The following is a 21,637-nucleotide window of genomic DNA, read 5'->3' on the forward strand; positions in this document are numbered from 1 at the left end:
GCACAAATGGAGGACTAGTGTTGAATGACTTCCCTAGGTGTGTAGAATTTCACAAAACATTTACTTTTGCATATGGGTTTTAGAAAATGAATCATGTCAACTGAGACACATAGTTCCCAAATCCTAAATACCTACAGCTTTTGATCAATTAGTACCTTGCCAAGGTAAGAAAGAGTAATTAACCGAGAGGGTCATCTGCTCAGCTCTCAGTAACACTTACAGAATATATGAATGGATCCACTATGCCTTCATTCCACTTAGGCTATTTTAACAGTAAACATGGCACCAGCAGGTGCAGGTTTTACAGGCTATCTTCTTATGGGCTTAATTTCTGAAAAAGTGTTAATCTATTGACTTGCATTCACTTTTCTATTTTGTACCAGAGATGACCTCTGCAAAATTCTGTTACTCTAATTTATGTATCATTCTGTTTCCAAGAGTATTATTAGACATATCTAGATTTTATTGTTGATGTGAGATGAAAATATAATACTTTTAAATGAGGTGCAATTCATTAAAGACAATACATATTTAATCAAGGAAGACTTTTTAAAAATCTGTTTGATTCTCTAAAGCAGCATGAGGTGGAACTGGGATGAAAAGAGAACAAATAACATTTTTAAAAGACACACATTACAAATGTATTCCTCTTTTTAAAAAGAAATCGAATTCTTACAACTCCAGCTAAATAGATGCCTCTACAGATCTCTAAGCTCCTGGGAAGGATTTTCACATCCTAGAATGTTATCATCGATGCTGGCTCAGAATTTAAAAATATTGAGAACTTCAAGCATTGTTTTAAAGATTGTGGAACAGATGTAGTTTCCCCTAGGAGATTTCATTGATAGTAAATATCTTGTATTTCATCCAAGAACTAGCAGAAAACAAGCGACCAAGAAAAAAAAATTATATATATATATGTATATATAAAAGATGGAAACTAAGTTCATGTTGGATTTTATCTGTTGCTGTTCTTATTGCACAATTTTAAGTACATTTTTAAACTGATGAAACGATGGTAAACATCTTTCAAAAATAAAAGAATACCCAATCAGAAACATATTGTAGATTGGCATTTGTGATACATACTCGGGTTGAAGGTATTTACAGTTGCTAATTACATTAATGGTACCAGTCCTTTTCAAAAATTAAACTATGAAAATATTTTGGTATATTGATATCATTTCAGATTTGGTGTGGGTTTCACATAAAGGCAAATTAATTAAAACAAATTGATATTGAATGAAAGCTGGTTTCATTTTTTTTTTAACTTTTATTTTGTCGATATACATTGTGGTTGATTATTGTTGCCCCTTACCAAAACCTCCCTCCCTCTTCCCTCTCCTCCCTCCCCACCAACAATGTACTTTCTGTTTGCTTGTCGTATCAACTTCAAGTAATTGTAGTTGTTTTATCTTCTTCCCCCCACCCCCGGTTTTTTTTTTTTTTTTTTTTTTTGTGTGTGTGTGTGTGTGAATTTATATATTAATTTTTAGCTCCCACCAATAAGTGAGAACATGTGGTATTTCTCTTTCTGTTTCTGACTCGTTTCACTTAATATAATTCTCTCAAGGTCCATCCATGTTGTTGCAAATGGCAGTATTTCATTCATTTTGGCTTGCTGAAAGAGAACTTATCAAGCCTTAACCAGTCAGGAAAAACTTTCCAGAATAAGTAAGATGTCAGCTGATTTTTCTCATTTCTGGGCAGAGTCGGTTTGTAACTGGAGTGTCTGAAAATGGAAAATAGAGACTGACTGACAGGATAATGCAGAAATTTGAAATCATATAATGGAAAAAAAGGTGGAATAACAAAGAATATTTAGCCTCGTAGAAAGAAGACTCCATGGTAACAAATTGTCTCAAATACTTTAAGAACTTGATGGAAAAAATACTAGGAATCATTATGTGTAGTTTCATAGGTCATAACTGACATGAACGGATGGTAATCTAGAATATACATACTGATGGTGTTTAAGGAAAAAAAAATGTAAAGCCATCTAAAAATTGAAGTGGTTGCCTTCAGGGAGCATGAATAATTTGATCACCAGAGTAAGCTCACCCATTAATTTTCCAAATATTATGTAACAAAAATTCAAAACTACATGTATAAGACAGACTATTCATCTCTAATGAAATACTGTGATACTGTGAGGAGATTTAGAGTCTGTGAAAAGAATGCTAACAATGTTTAAGGACAATCAGTCATTACACATTAAGCATGAATTGGTTCAATTTAGTTGTTTTCCCTTCTTCAACACTGAGGCCAGCTGAAATTAGTGAATCAAAATTTTTACAGGAAGTTAGACAGATTTAATGAATGTTCACCAGTAGTTTGTCCCTTCTTTGTCATGCTTTTTTTATGGAAGAATAATACATTTCTTCCCTATTGAATTCCTAATTTACCACATCGCTTCCTTTAGCCAATAAAATGTGAGCCTAAATGATGTACGCCACTTCTGAGCAGAAGCTTTATGAGCCAGTGCATAGTTCATCTAGGTCTACTTTCCACCTCTTACAACTGGAAACATTTCCATGTTCACACGAGATACTGTCGTCAGCCTGGGTCTCTGATCAGTAAGGGGCAGAGCCCAGGTGACCTGCACTACACATGCAGTGTAAAGGATAAATAAACTTTCACTATTGTAAAGCTCATGAGCTTTTGAGGTCACTGGTTACCTAGCCCGTTCTGACTGATAGAGGCATCGGGTAAAAGGTACATTAATTGAGCAAATTCTGTGCATTAATCAGCTTCAGAAGCATACTGTGCGTATATGTGGAGAAAAGAAATAATGAGCCAAGGATAGGGTACTGGTTACTAATGAAGAGAAGGAAATGTATAAGAAAATGCCCGGAGTATGCTTACAATGCTTCCAAATAAGTTTAGGGCCAGGGCTGTCCTAAGAAAAGGATATTTAAAAGAGATAAAAAAAAATCAAGAGAAGGATACAAAAGCAGTCCTCTTCTCCATTATCGCCCTCGAACTGTCACACATTTTGCTTCTTGACCCTCTGCTTCCAAACCGACAAGGAAGATGAACACTACTGTGTCACCATGTTCCTCTATGATGAGTCCCATAGCCTTAAGAAAGGAATGCTAAGATAGATCCCCGCATAGGAAAGCTTTATGTTAAAACAAATTATAATTAGATAATCACCTGCTACATGACAAGGGGAATGGCATCAGGTTAAATGAAATCCTAACATATCTGTACTTAGCTGGATGTTTTACTGACTGTCTAGCGCCAGAGTATTTATTGCCTCAAACACCCCTACAAATAAGTAGTTCTTGAATTAGGGCAAAATTAGGGCTCATGGCTTTACTAGATGACTTATATGTAGAAACACAGACTTTGTGGCATATTATTTTAGGTACAGGAAGAATAAAGAATAACATAAGTTCAAATTGCTAAAATAAATATGAAAATCTTCAAATTCTAGGGAAACTCTAGTATAGTTTATGATAGTTTATGCCTATGATAGTTTCTGCTATTTGCCCTGCTCTGCCAAAAAAAAAAAAGAAAAAAAAAAAGGCTATAGTCAGTAAGAAACAATAAAGATATGATTAGTCCATGATAAAATCGAGATCCAAAAAAAGCTCAGGAGTGTGACAATGGTAGAAATATCGGAATGAATTTCAAAACATTTAAAAAAAATGAAGTCCAGCATTAAGTTAAAAAAAAAGTGTGTGTGTGTGTGTGTGTGTGTGTGTGTGTGCGCGTGCGCGTGCATATGGTAAAATAAAAACAGGGGGATCTTACTGAAAAGCAGTTTGTTTCAAAAATACTTAGAAATTCAATATAAACTCAGTATAAATGAATAGTATGACATATTTGCCAGGAGGTTAAAGGAATCCTATGCTGCATAATGTCCAGAATAAATGAGGTAATTATTTTATTGTATTTTACACAAATAAAGCTACATTTGTAACACCGCTCTCTACTCAGTTCTAAATTCCACTGACAAATTGAGATTATCCCAAGAAAATAAAAAGAGTGGTTAATGGCTGAGAAATTTGGTGAAATAAAGAGTCATCTAAGAGAGTGGGGATATTACATTTGCAAGAACGCATATGCAAAGTTGACGTGACAGTTGTACACAAACACCTGAAGGCCACCCTATGGAAGAGGGAGTAGAAATCAGCGTGACTCCCGAGAGAAAGATTACAACAAATGGACAGAAGTTAGACTAGCATATATTTTAGCACAAGGCAATATCCTGATATTGTGCTTTGGCAGAAAAGTGGGAAATAAACAAAAATTTCACTTCAAAATAAACAAGTGCAGCCTCAGAATTAGAGATGTTCAAACTTACTCTCTTCAGCTTTGTGATATAATGAGCTCCCATCACAGGGAATGGGTGTTAAAATAACCAACATTTAATTGCATAAAACAGAGGATTCTTCATCAGGTAGAAAGTTTGACAAGCTGTCCACCAAAGCGGCTGTCAGTTTTGAGAGTTGAGGCATGACTTTATGTGTCAATGGTGTTTGGGGGAATTTATCTTGCTATTCTCTGTGTGTTATCTTGCATAGCCAGTGCGACAAATTTCGTTGACCTTCCTAGAGTGATACTTGTTCAGAGTTCACACGACATAGCTACCTGACAACCTGACATAACACCACACATTTGTTTTGCTGCCAATTAGCTTGAAGATCTTTCCCCTAACACTTTGTCAACTCCTTAAATGAAGCACTGACTTTTGCCAACAAATGGGTTATTTCTTCTTCAAAGCTAGCTGTTAAGATCATACTACCAAGATAAAAATTAAATGGGACATTCAGTGACAGGCCATTTAGCCTCATGGCAGCTGCTACGTGCATGTTATATAGGTGTCACTATACGAGAATGAAGGCAGTTGAAGGGACATTGTTCAAACCAATAGAAAGATATATTTTACAAACAGATTTGATAATGCTATGAATCACCTGGCTATGCTCCACAAAGTTGCAATTATCGATGCATATAAAATCTTGAATTATCATGATGATAATCAACAATTTTTTTTAGGAGTCAGAAATATACACGTACTATTGTTAAATCTAGATTATGACTTTTAAAAGTAAGTTAGAGCCTTGCTAAAAAAAGTAGATAGCAAATGTTAACAGCTACTAAAGGCATCTTGTACAGAGTTTAAATCATTCTAAGTAAAAACTGTATCTCTTTTGGCTCTAGAGCTTTCCATCATTTCATAATAAAATAAGCAAATGATGCCATATAAACTTCACTGTCAGTATTTAAGAGTATCTAAAACATGCATGAATTGGTTATATCATATGACATTGATATACACTTTTACAATATACAATACTCACATACTGTCATATCGTGTGTATTTGTGCATTGCCTACACGTATTCACTTGTATCATGAGGGGCTTATTTTAACCCCTGGATCACAGCAAACCACTGGATCACAGCAAACCACTAAGTTAATGAAAGTAGACAGAATATGAGCTATGACAGGCAGGTATAGGTTCTCCTTATGTAATACTAACACTTGTTCATGAAAGAAGTTTGTATAGTGCAAGAACCATGCACTTTTGTCTGAGCTGAAATCTTGGCTTTACCACTTATTAGATGTGTTGTACAAGTTTCTTTTTTAATTTATTTTTTAATTGATAAGTACTAGTTGTATATTTATGGAGTACAGCATTATACTCCAGTACATGCATACAATACGTGATGATGAAATCAGAGTAATTACCATATCCATCATTGCAAAATTTTTTCATTACTTGTAACGAGAGCCTTTGACTTCCTTTCTTTTGCCATTTGAAGAAGTACCATAAATTATTGGTAATTAGAGATTAAGTAGGATCAAGTTTCTTGACATGAATTAGCCCTCTCTTATCTTTAAAATTAAAAAAAAAAACCACACACATACACAATCTAATATTAGTACTTCGTAAGATTACTTTAAAGAATAAATAGTGTAAGGTCTGAAATGTCCATTACATTTGGTTTATTATAAGTGATATATTATGCTTTCATTAAACTCATTATATCATAAAATCTGGAAAATCTGGTGAATATTTACCATGACTTCCTAGAGAAAGGAAGCAAACTTAAAACCTTATAATGTTACTTTTTATCAGATAAATAAATTATAATCACCAATCTATGTTTCTTTTACTTGCAGTGAAATAGAAAACTTAATCTTCTAATGTATAAGTCAGCATAGACTAAATTTTGCTAAAATATCACCAACAAAATATGTCTAGGTTTCAACAACAAAAAATGTCTAGGTTCCAACTCACACCACACATCCACCTACGAGTGGCTGGGGCTTGCTTGACTTCCCACTGTCATGTTTTAGTGACATAAGCTGTCAGTCTTCACTGTTTCTTCAACATCAGTTGCTTTGGCTGAGGAAGTAAACCTAGCAGATTGCACCAGATTCTTAAAGCATTCCTCTGGATAGTAATAAGTATTGTTTCCTCTCACGTGTCTTAAAAAAAAAGTCACACAGTCATACCTAACTTCAAGATGTTGGAATGTTAATTTTCTTATTTTGCTGAAGAGCATGAGTGACAACCTTACACTGCAAGTCAATTTCATCTGACAGTCTTGAAAATTGTTTGGTATACTTTAAACATCTATTTTGAGAGATGTGATGACCAAATAGAAAATATTTCACATGCTATATACCACATGCTATACTTTGACTTTGCATTAATTTATAATTCTCTACCATTGCATATATCTGCATGCATCCAAAAGTTCAGGTCAAAATTTTATATACTGCTGTCTTCATTTATCAATTAAATAATTGACAAAAGCAGTTCATGTAAAATACACCAAAATTATCTCTGCTCATATATAAAGAAATCACTCATCTATTTTAGCAGGATGATGAAATCAGAAAATAAATTAGACATTTCTCTGAAAATGAATGAGTAAATTTACTTGTTAGTTTGTCATTATAAGGGAATACTGCCAAAAATTAAATTTATACAATAATGGAATAGACAACACATGAAGAATTGTGTATATTATATTATATTTTAACAAAGTCTATTAAGAGGTCATTGCAAAAGGTACGAATGCATTGAGCATTCATAGCATTTGGTATGGCTTGTAAGAGTTTATAGCTGAAATGAATAACTATTTTTTTGTTTTCAAAATGATCCAAGTGGTGGTGTAAATAGCACACAACCTAAAGAATTCATCACATATACTTTGATAAAACTAACCATACAATAGCAAGTAAAAATTTTCCAAATACACAGTATTATTTATTAATCTCTCCTCACCATAGTCTGTGCTAATATGACAAAAACAAACAAGAAAACAGTTAATTAAGTCATCATTTATTTTGTTTTTATGATACCGAATTAAAGCCCAGAATGATCTCTTTCAGATTAAACTGAATATCTGAATGAATTATGACTTCAAATAAACACAGACTATGATAGCTGTACAACAAACACACACACATTTATACTGAGAGATAATTCTTTATAATAAGTAAAGGTGTTTATTTATAATAATTAAACATTTTAAACATAATTTCTGATAATTTTCATGAATTTAAATGGAGTTTAATGGAAAAAGTATATATATATACTGTGTGTTCTGGTACATCTATATATTCTATCATCTTATTGTGAAGACTAATGAAAAGCCATTTTTCATGCTGTTATTCAGATTTGAGTGACAGAAATGAATACAAAATAGAAACAAACAAAAAAGCCCTCAAAATACCTATACAAAATTCAAAATAGCATTAAAGTATTTTTGTTCTTTAGAATTATTTTTTAGAATACACCTACTGAAAAAACAAATATTGTTACAATTATTGTGACATTCCAAGATGCACTGAATGAGGTAGATCAAATTGAATGCACGAGCATTGTCCAGCCATAACAGATATTTTGTTATCTCATTTACCAACTAATTGACATGTATTGCCATAGATAATGTGTCTACTATACATGGCACACTGAACTAGTTTCTGTGTAATGATGCAAAGAAATATGTTGTTCTCTGCCCTCAAGACATGTCAAACTCTTTTCAGATAGCTGGAGTGATGCGCTGATCTAAGCAAGCAAATGCATCAGGCCAACTGGAACAGGTAGGAGGCATTTGGCAGAAAGCCTTCTGGGATCTCAATCAGGAATCGTTACATAAAACACCTGTTTGGCACTCCACAACCATCTTTTTTTCAGATGATGCTAAAACATTAATTGAAGTACAGAATAAAATTTTATAATGGCAAAGGTGATATTCATAATATATTAAGCACTGGTACAGTCAGGCATTGATGAATCAGAGTGGAAACACTGACCAATCAAAACAAACAGCAGCGGAAACACTGGTTTCGCTGTATCAGTCTTGGAGCTGCATATTGTCTCTGCTACTGGAGATATCTATAAATTACATTACAGTCACTAAGCAGATCATCACAGTAAACTAAAAATATACTGATATCGTGGGAATCAAGATTGAAACTTGGCATTATGAAAGGCTTGTTTTTCTTTCCCTTAACTCTTATATTTCAACTACCGATTCCTTCAAAAGAGTTATGTTATAAAGAAAGGCGTATGATCGCCAAAAAGCTTTACCTATGAGAAGGCAATATTATACGTGATAGTTCATTTAAAATGAGAATTTGATATCTAGTCTATAAAATCTAAATAAGGTTACAGAAGTGCAAACAAAGTAGCTGAAGTTTTCGGTGATTAAATGATTTGCTAATGATCAGATCAGAGGGCTTGTTACTTTGAGCTGTTTAGATTGGACAAAATGATGGGTATGGTGGATTGAATGCATCAAAGTTCACTGAACTATAGATACATCTCATTTGACTGATAATTAATACAGAAGAGTGGAGAATGTCAGATAGCAAGAGCAAAATTTATATATACCCATCTGAGATTACATGCTTAGACAATACAGAATGTTTCCAGTTTTGTGTAACTGAAAAGCCAACTGTGGCTGACATTTTGGCTGCTCAGAAACATTCTGGATCCTCTTCTCTTCTAAGCACACGGTAAAACGACATTTTCATGTTTCCTTTGAAATTAGGTTTGGCTACAAAATCTGATCGTAAGTAATGTGAATTGCTTTCCAGAAATTCATCTAAGAGCCAGTAACCACTGACTAGCACTCTCTGCCACTGCCTCTGTAACCAAATCACTCCAGATGGTGATGTCTCCTTCAGCCGGGGTCCAGGATGAGAACAAAACAGAGCAGAGACCATAAATAACACACGGAGGACAGGAAATGTGAACAAGAAATGATAGTAGTTTTTATCTGAGATTTTAGGATTGTTACTGTATTATTACCAGGCTGATCCTGACTTACACAAAAACTGGATGTAGAAATGGAGGGGACTAGTAGCAGTGAAAAATACAAGGGCCTACAGTTGTGGCACTGACTTGGTGGGTTGGGGAGGTGTCAAGAGCACTTTAACAGAAGCTGGAATGGGACTGATGACAATCCATGTTAAACAGTTAGGAAAAAGGTGATAAAACTGTCACCTGCAGTAACCGGGAAAAAAAAGCCATATACCCAATAAACTCAGATGTCAAAAAACAGAATGCTAGTTCTGCTGCTGGTAACTATTTCTGGCAAAGTGCAGCAAGAAATAACCCTCTGTCACTGTGAAACATGTATCTAGATGGTGGCTGCACTGTTAGCCCACATCCTGGAGTGAGAACACATAGAAAAGACATCATAGCCAACTTGCAATGGATAAGTTACGAAGAAAAATAAAGAGAAATGTCAAAATCCAAAGAGAATTTTGAATTGTGCACTTCTGCAGCATTACATATATTTCTTGTCTGAAATGCAATCTCAAACTCACAAGAGAATTTTTGAGTTTGCAAGCATGAATAAAAGGGAATAGAGAGAGAGACTGTGAATCAGATAGAGTTGAAAGAGGCAACTGCCTCTCAAATCCCAATATTAAAGTAACTCATTTGCTTATAAAGACCAATTATAATTCAGCCTCAGAGCAAGGACGGGATGTGTATGGCCTCCATGCTCCTTGTCAAGACCATGGAATACACTTATTTGTTTTAGGGAGTATGCAGAACAAAGGTGGTGGCATCTAGTAAATACTCTCAATTGGACACCAAAGCATAAGCGAAGGAGTCTAACAAATCCCATAATTCAAACAAGAGAAAGGAAGGAGGAATAGAGTGAAATAGGAAAAAAAAAAAACAAAAAACATCAAGTATGGAAAACATATCTAAGAAAAACTGTGGGTGTGGCTATTGGCCCATGAAACTGTAAAAGGCCAAGTTGAACTGTAAAAGGACAAATAGTAAAAGGCCAGTTAATTTTTTTTTATTGGTTATGAAGATTCATGGAGTACAGAGCAAATTGTCACCACAGTGCCTAAGATGTGATGGCCAGATCCATACTGGCAGCATGCCCACTACCATGAACTGTGATTATACCCCGTCCCCCACTCAATTATCTCCATTACCCTTTTCCCACTCCACTTTGTATCCCTAGGTATGTTTTCTCACTCCGCCAGTCCAACGCCCCACTGTGGTCTTTCTTTCCTTCTTTCTCTCTCAGCTCCCACTTATGAGTGAGTACATATGGAATTCATCCTCTGTGCTTCGCTTATTTCATTCAACATAAGTTTCTCCAAAGGCTGGATAATTTTTACATGAGCTGTATTGCCAAAGAAATCATGACTCCAAGCTAAAAGCAAGTGAAGTTTAAGATTTAAAATGCCCTTTGATTCCCAATGTTTTGGCAGAAAGCAGGATGAGAAAGCTGTACCCAAGCATTTTTTTCCAATTATCAGCTCAGATTTGTCAAAGAAGGACAATGAAATAGGGAGAATCACCCATATGTTGGAGTTTGGGTCCATGGAAAAGAGTAGACAAGAGAGCTGTTCTCAGAAATAAAAACTGAAGACTCTTCAAGGAACATTCCCTACATCCAGGTTCAGGTCCTCAAAATATCTCGCCATTGAAATTTCATAATTGTTTCAAACTTGAGTTTTGTGCCTCATGGTCCCCCCTTCTGACTGGAAGTGCTTATTGTAATTATGCTAGCCAACTCTGCCTTGGCATGTAGTATGTCTGGAATAGATATCATGCTTTTCGGTTCATGTCTCAGAATCAAAGGAAAAAAAAAACACATCTAGATTTGATTAAGAGGCTACAAAGCCTCACTCATGGAGCTACACTCAGGAATAGATGATACTTTTCTGTTTCTTTGGGGAATGGGGTAAATGTGTTTTGCATCTGAGAAGAGATGTAAATTGAGTATCTAGTGATCAAAACAGTGCACTGTAGAGTCATCAGAAATTTTCACAGATCTTCAGGCTCGCATTCAAGGAAAAAGCCCTCCTTGTGCCAGCCATGGATAATTTCTTTGGACCAATGGGATTTTAGCAGGTGTGTCATTTATTATCTTCTGGCTAGAGCTTTAAGGCTCAGTGCATACATCGCGTGCCATGTTTTCCCCTTCTGCCATGGTGATCACTTTTCCATATGAGGGCTCTTTGTTAGCCCAAGTCCAGGAAGTAGGAGACAGAGTAAAACCTACAGCAAAGTTGCAATAAACAAGTGAGGAAAAAAATAAACTTTAATGTTATAACTCAAAGATTTGGGGAGTTCTTTATTACAATAGGGTAATCTAGCCTGTGCTGAATGATAAACCATCTCCAACTGACTTAACAGAGAGTTAGATTTATTGGCTCATGTAACTGAACTCTAGAAGCAAGGTAAGCTTGAAGCAGGAAGGATTCAACAGCTCACTGGGGTAACCAAAGAAGGATTTTTTTTTTTTTTCTCTCTCTCTCAAATAGCTCAAGCAAATCTTCCTGTTGCAAGACAGGCTTCTAATTCTCTTAATGTTCTTCTTTCACGTGTAAGAAGAGCTAATAGCACTCCCTATAGCTTTGGGGAAACATAAGGAATCTTTCCTCTTTTCCAAATGCTCCTAGGGAACATATTTCTGGGTCTCATTGATCCAGTTTTTCATGTGTCTAGAACTGATCTTTGTAGCCGAGGAAGTGGATTTTTGTGGCAGCTTGCATTAATCAGAGAGCAATTCTGGATCTCAGTTTGAGCTCAGTCGCATACAGTGTGCAATACTGAGAACGAAATAGAAATTCCTCAAAGAAAATTTGGGATACTTTACTGTCAGGGAAGGAGAACGAAGACTGAGCAGCAAATACTAGGATATATATATATATTTTTTTGTTTTTTTCGTGACCGGCACTCAGCCAGTGCGTGCACCGGCCATTCCTATATAGGATCCGAACCCGCGGCGCTGCGCTCTCCCGAGTGCGCCACGGGCTCGGCCCAAATAGTAGGATTTTATTAGAGATTATAACATGTAAAGAAGACTGTTAGTTAAAATTCAAATACTTAATTCAGATATACTTATTTTCCCTGGTAAATGGCCTTTCTCCATAAACTCATAGTTAAATACTAGCTGAGGGAGAAACTGTTTTTGAGAAATAAAGTTAAGAATAGCTCACATAAAAATAACAAGAGAAAATAGGTTATTTTTTAAAAGTTTGTAAATAAAGCTTACACAACCTTTTTAGTACTGTAACATTCAATATATTTTGTCTTTATAGCATTAAAAAGTTTATCCATTTCAGATGAACTGTCAAAATGGATAGTGTTCTGTAAAAGTAATGCCTACACAATTCCCATCTGCACAGTAGCCTCCGACTGCGATTTTTGGATCAGCAAATAAATATTCTTACATTTAATAGGACATGATCCTGATAAAGATACATGTTGACAGTATATAATACACCTTTGATTTTCAAGTATAACACAATTTTTCCAAAAGCAAAGTTATGTCAAAAAATTTCTAAAATATTTGTGCTTTATATAAATCAAGTTCTTTATTTTTTGTTAAGATTGTTACTTGTAACAACATCACCATATAACATAATTATAGCTTAAGTAATTAGTTTTCAGTCATCCAGAAAAGAGTTGTGGCTAGCTCAGAAAATTACTTGGAAATGATAATGCATTGTCATCTATTTGGTGATTCTTTGTTTTTCTGGCAATTTTGGTAAATGGTTGCATAATCCAATCTAAAATAAAAATTGGTTATAATCATTTAGATATATGTGTAAAACTGCAAATATTTTCAGTTTTCTCATTAAGTTGGAATTTTTGATCCAGATCTGGGTAGATATTGTCTTTAAGAAACTGGAAGAAGATTGTTATTTTTGTCTAATTAAATATAACACAAACCAAACTTTGGTTCGATTACTGCTATTGTTAGGGTGTGTGTGAGTTTCACTTTGTTCTGCCTCTGTATTTCTCTCTCTATTTTTCCTATATCATTTCTTTTATTCCAATCAATGGCTAATTTACACCACCAATATTTCTTAAACAACACTATTATTTTTCTCCAAAAATGTAAAGGAAGCGAATGAGCAGGTTTGTGTAAATATTGTTCTTACAGTCAGAAATTTTCTCAGGTTGTAAGATATAAAAAGAGAAATACATATTATTTTCAAATTCTGTGACACTTATTTGCAGGCTGTAACAAGTGTATTTTCCAGAACTTGCATATAACAGAACAAAATGAATCAAATATAATCAAATATGAAAATGGCTTAATATTCTATGCTAATCTGATGTACTGACTGAATTTTACACTTGGTTAAAATAGAAAACACACACAACAGAAAGACATTTACACACAAGTTTTCTTGCCCCAATAAAATACGCAACTTATTTTCTTCCTAATTTTGGTGTGGTGATGGTGTCGACGTTCTATATTGTTGTGGTGTGCACTCTGACATACTTTATGTTGCTATTTGTATTAAAGGAAGAATTTCCTAAATTCAGATGAATATTCTATTTTAATAAAATAACAAAAATAAACTATGTTTCTAAGTTTTAATAAAAATGACTTTTAGATATGATTATTTGCTTGCATTTGTTTAATTTTTCAAGTTAAGAAGAATTAAACATTTGAAAGAAACCTAAAATGTCACCACAGTTTGCATTGTCTAGAGTATGACAAGAGTTGAATTTTAGGCATACAGGTAAGTACACACAAATTACTATCTCTTTTACCTGAAATTGAAGACTCTCTAGCACAAACAGATAAAAAGTGCACTTGTACATAGTACTGCTGCTATTCCAACCACCACAGAAATGAGAAACCTGGTACATTTTCTTACAATCAAGATACTTAGAATAAAGGTTAACAACTTATAGGAGTCTGTGGGTGGTGAGAATATTAGAAATTTTTTCCCAATGCAGTATCTGCCTCATTACTTCTATTTTGTTTATCTCCATAAGGCAAAAACAGTTTTTCTCAAAAAATGAGCTCTTTCCAAAACTATCAAATATACTCTTCCATGCATTTTTCTAAGGAGATCAATAAAAATAAAATATTTTTACCCTTGTTTAGTTCCAAACGCAGATAAGTGGATGGGGTTTTATCAAAGATGTAATATACTAACAAAAAGTTTGGGTTTATTCTTTAACTATCTATACACTGAAACTAGAAAAAAAAAATATTGTCTGAGATGAATTATAAAATTTACAGCAACTCCTCAAATTAAATATGAATCCGCTAAATACACCAGATCACCAATTAGAACAAAGACTTAAATATTAAAATTTTCAATATTATAAATAGTTGCAGAGATTGTTTCAGAAAATAGATTTATCCTGTAGATAATTACTGTCCCAACATTAACACAACTAATTTCAGTATGGCAAGAGCCTCTTCTAAACAGGAAATGGACAACCCAATTATGGGATAAGATTAAAAAATCTGACTTCTATTAGGACTAGTTTCTAAACTAGTACTTCAAATATCTCATCATTGAATATCCCACGTTAGGTTTTATACCAATGAACTACAAATTTGAACATATAACGTACAGTGAGCTTTAAAAATATTAGTTCATTCAATTACTGAGATTATGTCTTTCAGACTATTTCGTTGTCAAAATGTTTCTCTTTTTTCATCTGTAAGAACTTACTACATAAATGCAGAAAAAATGCATATACTGTAAGTGTACTGTAAGAGATTTTTCAGACACCGAACACTCCTACACAGCCAGCCTCTGGATAAAGAATTGAGTTTCTAGCATCAAAGAAGGCTGCCAGACCCTCATCCATTACATCAGCCCTTGTCTCAGCAAAGGTCCCATTGCCCTGATTTATAATAGTATGGAGACAGGCTTTGCTTGTTTTTATATTTAATATAAATAGAATTATATAATGTGTATTCTTTTGAGTCTGCTTCTTCTGTTCAATGTGATATTTGAGACACAATCATATTTGGGTCGATTATCCTCTTAATTTTATAGAATTTCCTACTGTAAATATATGACAATTTTTTAATCTTTTCTAGGAATGCTTTTTTTTTGGTAATGTCCACCTTCAGGGCATTCAGAATAATGCTACAATAAACATCTTGTACATTTTTATATATTTATGTTGCTGCAAATATGTGCCTATTTCTTTCAAGGTTCTACCAAGAAATTAAATTGCTGGGTCATAGGAAATAATATATTCATCTTTGGTAGATATTGAAACATATTTTTTCCAGAGAGAAGTCAATTACACACCCATGAGGTTCAGTTGTTTAAAATTCTCATTTTACTTGTTATTCCCTCCCCTCTTCCTCTTTCCCTACCTTTCTTCCTTCTTTTTTTTTTTTTTCAATTTTAGCCATTCTAGTAGTATGTAGTGGTATCAGCTTTTATTTGCCTTTTTCTGATGACTTAATGTTATGAAACACTTTGTCATATTTACCCTCTTTTTCAAGGCATTGACATTTTTTGACCATTTCTTTACTGGGATGTCTGTATCTTTCTAATTGATTATAAGGAGTTCTATATATATATTCTCAAGAGGACTTTTGGAAAATGTGTTGCAAGTATCCTCCTCTTTTTACAGATTGCCTTCTCATTTTCTTACAGGTGTCTATTGATGAATAGAAGTTTTAATTTTTATTATATTCAAGTTTTTGTTTTGTTTTGGTTTTTTTGTTTTGTTAGTGTTTTGTATTCTGTTCAAGACATTTTTGCTTACCCAGGAAAATCTTCTCCTAGGTTTTCTTTTCTAAAGTTTTTAGTTTTTTCTATGTTTCCATATATAGATCAACAATCAATATGGGTCTAACTTTTTGATGTGGTGTGAAGTACGAGCAAAGATTAATTTCCTTTATGTATAGTTACCCAAAGACCCAGATTTGTTTGTTTATTCATTCCATTCTTTTCCTTTTCACTACGTTAGGTAAAAATGAAACCATATGTATGTAGATTTTTTTTTCTGTACACTCTTTTCTCTTCCATTGTTTAGTATGTCTGTTCTTAATTTCTCAACATTTTCAAGAGCTTTAAGTATCTAATATTCTTCTAGCTTTATTATTTTATGAGGTTATCTTGGCTATACTAAGTCTACTGTATTACTATATAAATTCTAAAATCAGCTTGCCACTTTCTGGGGAAATAAAAACTGTGGGACTTTTTATTGCAATTGGGTTTAGGAGATCATTTTGGGAAGACTCAACATTGTTACATATAAAGTCTTTCAGTCCTTGAACTTGATATAGCCCTCGACTTAAGGTTCTCTTATTTTTTTCTTAGTTATATTTTGTGGTTTTCAGTGTAGAGAGATATTTTATATCTCAGCGAGGTACATTTTTTCATTTGATGTATGTCAAGATATTTGATTATTTTTTTGCTCTTACAAATTGTATTAACTTCAACTTTTTATTTTCAATTTGTTTCTGGTATATGATTGTCAAGGGTAAATAGAAAAGTTCATGAAAAGATTCATATCTTTTAATTCTATTTCTCCATGAACTTTCTGAAGTAGTCTTGTGCAAATTATTTCATATATTGACCTTTTATACAGCTAACATGCTAAATTAGCTTATTAAAATAGTTTATATTTTGAATTTTCTATGTATACAATTATATTATCTCTGATATAACTTTATTTTTCCTTTCCAATAATTATGCCTGTATTTTTTTTATCTTACCTAATTGAATTGACTATGACCTTCTATTTTTAACTGAAGTAGTGAGAATGGACATCATTGTCACATTCCAGACTTCAGGGGGAAAGCTTTCAAATTTTCACCTTTTTATATGAAATTTTTATAGTAATTCTTATTAAAATATGGAAGATTCTATGTATTCCTAGTTTGTTTAAAGATTTTTTTTTTAAACATGTGTGGGTATTTCTTTTTCTAAATTTACTAAGTTTTTATTCTATTTCCTATCACTATGATCAAATAATTTGATAAATATTTTTAAACTAAATCATTTAATAAATTCAATTTTTCGTAATATATTGCCCTTTTTATATATTGCTCTCTATGTATCACGACCATTTTGTTAGAAATTTTGCATCTATATTCAGAAGAAAAATTGTTTATAATTTTCTTTATCTTTCTACTTCTGAAAGAAATTCCTTTGAGTGAAGCTTTTTAATAAAAGATACATTTTTTTTTTTTTTTGTCAAATATAATGAGTGACTGAGATTTGTACTCTCATTTCCTGTCGAGTTTGATAAACTTACTTTTGGAAAAAGTTTTTCTAGTACATCTAAATTGGTAAACTTATTGGTGTAATGTTCTTCCTCATAAAATTTTTGTAATTTGTATAGTGTCTCTAATGAAGTGCCCTTTCACATTCCTGATACTGAGGCTTTGTAATTTTTTTTTCATTTTCTTTCTTGATTATCCTTCGTTCTTATTTGTTTTAATAATCTTTTCAAAAAGAACCAACAATTTGGCTCTGTGGCTTTCCTCTCCCCACTGAATGTTCTCCATTGACTTGATTTCTACTCTTGTCTCCTTCACTTTCCTCTTTCCTTTGTATCAATTTGAAGAAAAATTACTCGTTTTTAAAATGTTTAAAATGAAAGCTTAAATAATTGATTTCCAGCCTTTTTGTTTTCTAAAACACGCTGTAAGGCTATACATTTATCCTAAAGCGATTCTTGAGTTGCATTACAAAAGCTTTGATATATCTGATTTCTATTACTGTTCATGTCAACATTTTTTTCTCTTTTTTAAAAAATTTCTTGACCCTGGATTATATAGAAGTCTATTTTTTAAGTTTCAGGCAAATGTCATTTGCCCATTTATCTTCTAGTCATTGATTTCTGCTTGATCGTCTTATGGTCAGAAAACATACTCTAAATGATTTGAATCTTTTGCAATTTGTTCAGGCTTACTTTGTGTCCTGGTACATGGTGAAATTTAGTAAATATTACATGAATGACACTGGAAAAATACAAATTTAATGAGTTTTCATGTTTTCATTCTATTTCCCATCATTGTGATGAAACAATTTGATAAATATTTTTAGATTTAATCTTGTATTAAATTCTGTTTGGTCATGATATATTGCCATGTTTTTGTGTTCAGTGTTCTATATATTTTATTTTAGTCGTTTGTTAGCTTTGTGTTTAAATTTAGTAAATCTTCACTGATACTGTTTGTTCTTTCATCTATTGAGAGGTATGTTAAAATCTCACATATGATTGTGCATGTGCCTTTTGTTTCTTTTAGTTCTGTCACATTTTTCTTCATGGCTTTTGAGGCTATGTTATTTGGTATTGGCCAAGAGGGCCTGAACACTTTCCTCAGCTTGACGAAACTTTGAACAGGCTTCTTCCTGTCTATAGGTCCCTGACCTCCCTTGTCTTAGAGAATTTACTTAAGAAAACTTGGTGATTGTAAATTCTTTCTCTGTGCCTTTAAGATAGAAATCTACAAACCAGACATGTCTTTCTCAGAGACCTGGGGGAATCCCTTTAAAATATAATCACTGAAGGAGATAGCACTTCTATCTCCTGTCTCTATGAAAGGATCAGAGTCTGACCTCAGTAATCAACAGTCAGCAAACACATTTACCATCTCCCTGCTAATGTCCTCTTGTACTCTTTCTTGAGTGCACCCCTGCTTTTAAAATCCTCCCGCCTTTTGTTTCAGTGAAATTTAGTTCAACCTCTCTCACCTGTTGGAAGCCTCTTTAGTTTACTACAACAGCCTTGAATAAAGTTTTCCCTTCCTGTTTAACTGGTCTGGGGAAAATGTATCTTACACTTCATATAAATTAATAATTGTGACATACATATTCCTGTTGGACTATTTTAAATTATTTTTGGACTATTTTATTATGATGAAATATTTACACAGTATCTCAGCTCATGTATTGCCCTTTAAAATGTACTCCATTATTCTTTTGGGTGTTGTTTACATTATATATATTTTCCACCCTTTAGCTTCAACTGATTTATTTCCATATATTTAAAGCATAGTTCTAGTAAACAGCAAATAGTCCATAATTAGCATTACTATTATTATAACCAGTCCTACACTATTAGTATTTTACTTAGAATATTTGATGTAAAAAGCAAAATAAAATATTTAATATAATAACCTTCACAGTGGTATTATACTCGATCCAACACACTTTATTAAAAAGACAATTCAATCCTTTCCCTTTACACTGCATTTACTTATTGACCTAGATGATTTTTCCCATTTTCTTCTTTATGGTTTTATTTTAAAGAATTCAAATTATTTTTATTTGATTTTCTTCTATGTAAATTAAATATATATATTTTTTATATTTTAGTGGCTAGTCTAGAGATTACAATATATATCCTTGGTTTATTGTAATCAAATACAAATTACATCTCTTAACACATCAACAATCCCAGTAACTTAGAATACTTAGAATAGTTTAACTCTTTTCATTCACCACCCATCATTGCATTATTGTCGTATGTTAAAATCCTACATGTATTTTATTTATACATTTATTTATCCCCCTTGTTGGGGTGTAAAAAGCTGTTACCCCAAAATACAGTGCTTTGACATGCTGGAAGAAAGAAGCAGCCTCAAGATCTCTCTGACACCATCGTCTCTCCCACCCTCCCCTATGTCAATTCTCTGTCACTCTCAAAGGACAGTATGAAGCTGTTCCCTTTTCTGCCTAAAAGTCTGGACTCACCAAAGAAGAAAATTACCTCTGGTCCTTTCTCTGAGTTTTCATTAACTTAACTCATATCACAGGAAGGAAGACTGGAATCTGTCAAGACACCTGGACTAACTTTTGTCACAGACTATTGTCTTCTATTTTGGTCCTATTTAGTATTTTGTAGAGAATCATTTACCAGTCATCTTCTGCTCTGCTGGCCAAATAGACTTTGTCCCAGGCCACTATGTGTTCTCTAGGCCCACTGCACCCCTCTAAGAATCATTTACTGCTACACCCCCCATCTCTCTTTTCCCTGTGAGGATGGATATACAAGGTCTGTATCCCAATGAAAAATCGGAACATTACTCTCGTGATTCCCCTGTACTTTGCCCTCTCCCAGCATGTTAAATAATAAAATCTGTTATGCCTTTGCTATGTATTGATCCAAGTTCGTCAGTGATTTTTATGAATGAACCTTTAGGGGTGAAGACGTTTTCCTTAGGCCCCTACATTGGCCATGCATTTAAGACCACTTAAACCCCAATTATATCATTTTAACCTAGTGTGACTGCAAAAGTGTCTTCTGATTTATCTATCCTGGAGTGGCAGTGTTTTTATTCTCCAGAGGCTAATCCTAGATCTTTAGCCTTGAAATCGGTCTCAAATTTATAAATACGCCCCAAAGAAAAGCAAGTATAGAAACTCAGTGCCAGTTCATCATTCTCTCTAGTGTTTTCCATCCTAGCTTTTTTTGTCGTCAAGCCCCTTCCTTTAGTAGGTATTTATATTCTATAATTATAATTTTATTGTGAATTGATGAGTTATAACTGTATATATTTATGGGATACAATTTGATTTTATGATCAAATATATATGTGTATAATGTGGAATAACTAAATCAAGCTAATTAGCATGTCCATCACCTCAACTACTTGTCACTTTTTGTGGTAAGAATATTTGAAATTTACTCTCAACAATTTTAAAATACACAATATGTTATTATTGCCTTTAGAGACCATGTTGTGCAGGAGATATTTAACTGAAACTTTGTAAGTTTGACCATCATCTCCCCGTTTACCTCATATTCAGCCTTTGGTAACCACAATTATGTACTCTGCGTCTATGAGTTTGTTTTTAGGCACTATTTTGATGAAAATATATGTGAAGAAAACCTAAATCTATTAACTCTTCCTAAATCTGTACTTACCCTTTTATTCTATAATTTTGTGATTCTTCCCAACAGAGAGGTAGTGTTTTACTAAAACCATCAGATGTATTCTTTTCTGTGTGGAACATATTTTTGTCACCTTTTACGTGTGTTTGGCTAAATGAATGAACAGAATAATTATAACATTTGAGCATATAAATCTGACCTCTTGGCAGTTAAACCTCTTTGCCTATTTGAAAGTTAGTCATGTTAGACACTTTTGAGTAAATTCTACATAAGTATACTCACCATACAATGAGGATTTTTATTATTCTTATATCATGAATTATCATAAATGCTCCTATCAATATTTTAATTTTTATGTTGAGGTACCCTTTCATCTTTTATTGTTGCAAGTTCAATGCTTTAAAAAATGTAAACTATTACAGGTTACGCATCCAATAAAAAAGCAGTATTAAAAACACATATACGCACTCATAAAACTTCAGAAATAACAAAAAAACAAAAACCCAGAAACACTACTCAACTAAAATTGACCTAACTTCGATTTTAAAAGTAA

At 33.2% G+C, this 21,637-nt stretch overlaps 1 protein-coding gene across 2 annotated transcripts in view; it reads right to left on the reverse strand.

The window, feature by feature from the left end:
* The window catches only part of BRINP3 (BMP/retinoic acid inducible neural specific 3), a 366,300-nt gene that overhangs the window by 100,408 nt on the left and 244,255 nt on the right, over positions 1-21,637 (reverse strand). The window lies entirely within an intron of this gene.

Source organism: Cynocephalus volans, chromosome 8 (genome assembly GCF_027409185.1).
Source record: "Cynocephalus volans isolate mCynVol1 chromosome 8, mCynVol1.pri, whole genome shotgun sequence".
NCBI classification, from domain to species: Eukaryota; Metazoa; Chordata; class Mammalia; order Dermoptera; family Cynocephalidae; genus Cynocephalus; species Cynocephalus volans.